The following is a 6,683-nucleotide window of genomic DNA, read 5'->3' on the forward strand; positions in this document are numbered from 1 at the left end:
AGTGATAAGCCCATCTCTTGGTCACTCTGCTCTCTGCTTCTATCAGCATGCTCTTCTGCACAATTGATTGGACCCTTCTCCCAGTCTGTGATTGGACAGTGAAAGGAGAAGCAGCACAGAGATGAACCCATCTCTTGGTCACTCTGCTCTCTCCTCCTATGAGCAGCTTACTTGCACTTCACATGAACTGATTCAACCGACTTCTTTTAAACCCAAGTCATCCGGGACCAGCCCCCAACCTACATCTGGACAGTGAAAAGAGAAGCAGCACAGTGATGAGCCCATCTCTTGGTCACTCTGTTCTCTGCTTCTATCAACATGTTCTTCTGCACAATTGATTAGACCCTTCTCCCAGCCAGTGATTGGACAGTGAAAGGAGAAGCAGCACAGTGATGAGCTCATCTCTCTGTCACTCTGCTTTATCCTGCTATCAGCATCTTACTTGAGCTTGACATGAACTGATTCAACTGGCTTCTTTTGAGCCCAAGTCATCCCAGACCAGCCCCAACCTACATCTGGACAGTGAAAAAAGAAGCAGCACAGTGATGAGCCCATCTCTTGGTCCCTCTGTTCTCTCCTCCTATCAGCATCTTACTTGCACTTCACATGAACTGATTCAACCGGCTTCTTTTAAACCCAAGTAATCCCGGACCAGCCCCCAACCTACATCTGGACAGTGAAAGGAGAAGCAGCACAGTGATGAGCCCATCTCTTGGTCACCCTGCTCTCTCCTCCTATCAGCATGTTACTTGCGCTTCACATGAACTGATTCAACCGACTTCTTCTGAGCCCAAGTCATCCTGGACCAGCCTCCAACCTATATCTAGACAGTGAAAAGAGAAGCAGCACAGTTATGAGTCCATCTCTTGGTCACTTTTTTCTCTGCTTCTATCAGCATGCTCGTCTGCACAATTGATTGGACCCTTCTCCCAGCCTGTGATTGGACAGTGAAAGGAGAAGCAGCACAGCGATGAGCCCATCTCTTGGTCACTCTGCTCTCTCCACCTATCAGCATGCTTGGTGCACTTCCTGTGAACAGATTCAACCTAATTCCTATGAATCCCAAGTCATCCCGGACCAGCCCCCAACCTACATCTGGGCAGTGAAAAGAGAAGCAGCACAGTGATGAGCCCATCTCTTGGTCACTCTGCTCTCTCCTCCTATCAGCATCTTACTTACACTTCCCATGAACAGATTCAACCTACTTCCTCTGATCCCAAGTCATCCCGGACCAGCCCCCAACCTACATCTGGACAGTGAAAAGAGAAGCAGCAGAGTGATGAGCTCATGTCTTGGCCACTCTCCTTTCCTTCTCCAATTTGCTGGTTGGCTCTTGCGCTGTGTCTCCTTCACCCAGTCTGAGCTCTGCTGTACAGGATATTGCAATAGCACATATGAGTGACAGCAAAAGGAGTGGGCCTTAATGCTTCACCTTAAACATCCATGGGCCGCAGAGGTCTCCATTGACTATGCTCACTGTAATCGGTCAAAGACAGTTCTTGGTCCATACCAAGCGTCAGCAGGACCGGTTTCCGATCCTGTGACTATTGTGACATCACAGTGGTTATGTCATTTACCAATCCTCCCCCCACCCCCAAAGGGATGCCAGGGCTGGGCAGGAAGGGTTTAAGAAAATGAAAAAAAAAATAGTTTGGTGCTTTACCAGTGTTGTGGGTTGGCACGGCGTTCTAGATTGACCTATCCTGCGACCGCAGATATTCGAAGTCGCCAGCCCTGGGTCCACACCACCTCCACAGAACTTCAGGGGTTCCAGGAGCACCAATCTATGTCTCCAAGGGTTCTTACCGCTATTCGTGTCCCGACTAGGTAGATTTCTGCTCTTTATTTGTTTTGGTGGCCATCGTTACGGAAGGTGACAGGAAATCAAAGGAAGTGAGAGGAAATCTCCCCTAGACCATAAAAAAAGCCAGGGGTTCTAATCCTTCCCTAAGTTTCTAAGTTATATTTATATTTATTGATAATTATATATATATATATATATATATATATATATATATATATATATATATATATAATTATTTATATTGGAAATAAACTAGATGCTCAAAACTAAAAGTGAGGTTGAATCTGCTTATATTCTGCCTGCTGAAGAAATAATAAAAAAAAAGACTAAATTTTCATTATATACCTCATTTTAGACAGTGATGTCATCACTGGGTCTCTGTGCTTCTCTATGCAATGCAGAGACAGACGATAGCTGGTGGGAGGAGCCAGCAGGGTGCTGTACATAGCTTCCGGAAAACATCACAGTAATGTGCCTCAGTACTCCTCTCAGTGAATGAATGAAAATTTGTATAGCGCTGCAATTGTGAACTGAATCGCCTCAAAGCCCTGAGGCAAGCAGTGGCTTGGTTCTTGGGAAGAGTTATGCAAATATCAAAATTAAATTACATAACATTTCTACATAATTATTTCAATATTTTTTTTATAATTTATTTCATTTCTTTCTGTATTAAAGAAATAAAAAAAATAATATATATATACAGTGGTGTGAAAAAGTGTTTGCCCCCTTCCTCATTTCCTGTTCCTTTGCATGTTTGTCACACTTAAGTGTTTCGGAATAACAAACCAATTTAAACAATAGTCAAGGACAACACAAGTAAACACAAAATGCAATTTGTAAATGAAGGTGTTTATTATTAAAGGTGAAAAAAAATCCAAACCATCATGGCCCTGTGTGAAAAAGTGATTGCCCCCCTTGTTAAAACATACTATAACTGTGGTTGTCCACACCTGAGTTCAATTTCTCTAGCCACACCCAGGCCTGATTATTGCCACACCTGTTCACAATCAAGGCATCACTTAAATAGGAGCTGCTTGACACAGTAAGGTCCACCAGAAGATCCTTAAAAGCTACACATCATGCCGAGACCCAAAGAAATTCAGGAACAATTGAGAAAGAAAGTAATTGAGATCTATCAGTCTGGAAAGGGTTATAAAGCCATTTCCAAAGCTTTGGGAATCCAGCGAACCACAGTGAGAGCCATTATCCACAAATGGCGAAGACATGGAACAGTGGTGAACCTTCCCAGGAGTGGCCGGCCGCCCAAAATTACCCCAAGAGCGCAGCGACGACTCATCCAAGAGGTCACAAAAGACCCCACAACAACGTCCAAGGAACTGCAGGCCTCACTGGCCTCAGTTAAGGTCAGCGTTCATGCCTCCACCATCAGGAAAAGACTGGGCAAAAATGGCCTGCATGGCAGAGTTCCAAGGAGAAAACCACTGCTGAGCAAAAAGAACATCAAAGCTCGTCTCAATTTCTCCACAACACATCTTGATGATCCCCAAGACTTTTGGGACAACATTCTGTGGACCGATGAGACAAAAGTGGAACTCTTTGGAAGGTGTGTGTCCAAGTATATCTGGCGTAGAAGGAACACTGCATTTCATAAAAAGAACATTATACCAACAGTAAAATATGGTGGTGGTAGTGTGATGGTCTGGGGCTGTTTTGCTGCTTCAGGACCTGGAAGACTTGCCGTGATAAAAGGAACTATGAATTCTGCTGTCTACCAAGAGATCCTGAAGGAGAATGTCCGACCATCTGTTCGTGTACTCAAGCTGAAACGAACTTGGGTTCTGCAGCAGGACAATGATCCTAAACACACCAGCAAGTCCACCACCGAATGGCTGAAGAAAAACAAAATGAAGACTTTGGAGTGGCCTAGCCAAAGTCCTGACCTGAATCCTATTGAGATGTTGTGGTATGACCTTAAAAAAGCCGTTCATGCTCGAAAACCCTCTAATGTAACTGAATTAGGACAATTCTGCAAAGATGAGTGGGCCAAAATTCCTCCAGGATGCTGTAAAAGCCTCATTGCACGTTATCGCAAACGCTTGGTTGCAGTTGTTGCTGCTAAGGGTGGCCCAACCAGTTATTAGGTTTAGGGGGCAATCACTTTTTCACACAGGGCCATGATGGTTTGGATTTTTTTTCACCTTTAATAATAAACACCTTCATTTACAAATTGCATTTTGTGTTTACTTGTGTTGTCCTTGACTATTGTTTAAATTGGTTTGATGTTCCGAAACACTTAAGTGTGACAAACATGCAAAGGAACAGGAAATGAGGAAGGGGGCAAACACTTTTTCACACCACTGTATATATATATATATATATATATATATAATTATTATTATTTATTTTTTTGACTGTATATGAAAAATTTCTACATAATTATTTTTATATTTTCTTTTATAATTTGATTCATTCCTTTCTGCATTAAAAAAAATAAAAATAAAATGTATGTATCCGATGGTTGCCACTGCACACATATCAGAGAAATGGACCTGGGTGCGCAGTAAAGACTGTTCTGTGTATATAATCAAAAATAATAGAAATATATATATATATCTATATATATCTATCTATATATATATATATATAGATATATATATATATATATATATATAGATATATATATATATATATATATATATATATATATATATAGATATATATACTGTAGAGGGTCAGCTGAGAGAGGGACAGCGAGAGAGAGAGAGACGGACGCTGTGTGGAAACGTCCATTGCTGGATGGTGCATCTGTTGGGTGAGCTTAAACCACAAAAAGACTGTAGCTCTGTTTTGAGCCATGAACTGTTACCTCTAAGCCTATGTGCTGATGAACTTTGAGCTGTACCTGTGTGCACATCTGTATGATAAGACAAGTCTGTCTGGTCTTATGTTTTTTTTTCTGTTTTGCTGAATAAAAGCCACTTTTATTTTACTGGACTGCCTCTGAGCCAGCTCTTCACCCCTCTGATCCCCTACAATACATATATCTATATAGATACATCTATATATATTGTACTGTATGTACAGTGGTGTGAAAAAGTGTTTGCCCCCTTCCTCATTTCCTGTTCCTTTGCATGTTTGTCACACTTAAGTGTTTCGGAACATCAAACCAATTTAAACAATAGTCAAGGACAACACAAGTGAACACAAAATGCAATTTGTAAATGAAGGTGTTTATTATTAAAGGTGAAAAAAAATCCAAACCATCATGGCCCTGTGTGAAAAAGTGATTGCCCCCTAAACCTAATAACTGGTTGGGCCACCCTTAGCAGCAACAACTGCAACCAAGCGTTTGCGATAACGTGCAATGAGGCTTTTACAGCATCCTGGAGGAATTTTGGCCCACTCATCTTTGCAGAATTGTCCTAATTCAGTTACATTAGAGGGTTTTCGAGCATGAACAGCCTTTTTAAGGTCATACCACAACATCTCAATAGGATTCAGGTCAGGACTTTGGCTAGGCCACTCCAAAGTCTTCATTTTGTTTTTCTTCAGCCATTCGGTGGTGGACTTGCTGGTGTGTTTAGGATCATTGTCCTGCTGCAGAACCCAAGTTCGTTTCAGCTTGAGTACACGAACAGATGGTCGGACATTCTCCTTCAAGATCTCTTGGTAGACAGCAGAATTCATAGTTCCTTTTATCACGGCAAGTCTTCCAGGTCCTGAAGCAGCAAAACAGCCCCAGACCATCACACTACCACCACCATATTTTACTGTTGGTATAATGTTCTTTTTATGAAATGCAGTGTTCCTTCTACGCCAGATATACTTGGACACACACCTTCCAAAGAGTTCCACTTTTGTCTCATCGGTCCACAGAATGTTGTCCCAAAAGTCTTGGGGATCATCAAGATGTGTTGTGGAGAAATTGAGATGAGTTTTGATGTTCTTTTTTCTCAGCAGTGGTTTTCTCCTTGGAACTCTGCCATGCAGGCCATTTTTGCCCAGTCTTTTCCTGATGGTGGAGGCATGAACGCTGACCTTAACTGAGGCAAGTGAGGCCTGCAGTTCCTTGGACGTTGTTGTGGGGTCTTTTGTGACCTCTTGGATGAGTCGTCGCTGCGCTCTTGGGGTAATTTTGGGCGGCCGGCCACTCCTGGGAAGGTTCACCACTGTTCCATGTCTTCGCCATTTGTGGATAATGGCTCTCACTGTGGTTCACTGGATTCCCAAAGCTTTGGAAATGGCTTTATAACCCTTTCCAGACTGATAGATCTCAATTACTTTATTTCTCAATTGTTCCTGAATTTCTTTGGGTCTCGGCATGATGTGTAGCTTTTAAGGATCTTCTGGTGGACCTTACTGTGTCAAGCAGCTCCTATTTAAGTGATGCCTTGATTGTGAACAGGTGTGGCAATAATCAGGCCTGGGTGTGGCTAGAGAAATTGAACTCAGGTGTGGACAACCACAGTTATAGTATGTTTTAACAAGGGGGGCAATCACTTTTTCACACAGGGCCATGATGGTTTGGATTTTTTTTCACCTTTAATAATAAACACCTTCAATTACAAATTGCATTTTGTGTTTACTTGTGTTGTCCTTGACTATTGTTTAAATTGGTTTGGTGTTTCGAAACACTTAAGTGTGACAAACATGCAAAGGAACAGAAAATGAGGAAGGGGGCAAACATTTTTTCACACCACTGTATATGCTGTATAGTGTCCAATAGTGATGGACGAACTTCCGACGGGACGTTTCGCAACCTGTGAACATGTCCAAAAGTTCTCAAACCACAAAATTCCCGGCGGACCCCATTGACTTTAATGGCAGGCGAACCTTAAAAACCTCCAGGTCATATTTTCAGCCACAAAATACTTACTAGCTGTGCACACATAGTCCCACAACATGGACACTGACATAA

The sequence above is a fragment of the Lithobates pipiens genome, unplaced genomic scaffold (genome assembly GCF_037356315.1).
Source record: "Lithobates pipiens isolate NorthernLeopardFrog02 unplaced genomic scaffold, aLitPip1_a1.2 Scaffold_1, whole genome shotgun sequence".
NCBI lineage: Eukaryota > Metazoa > Chordata > Amphibia > Anura > Ranidae > Lithobates > Lithobates pipiens.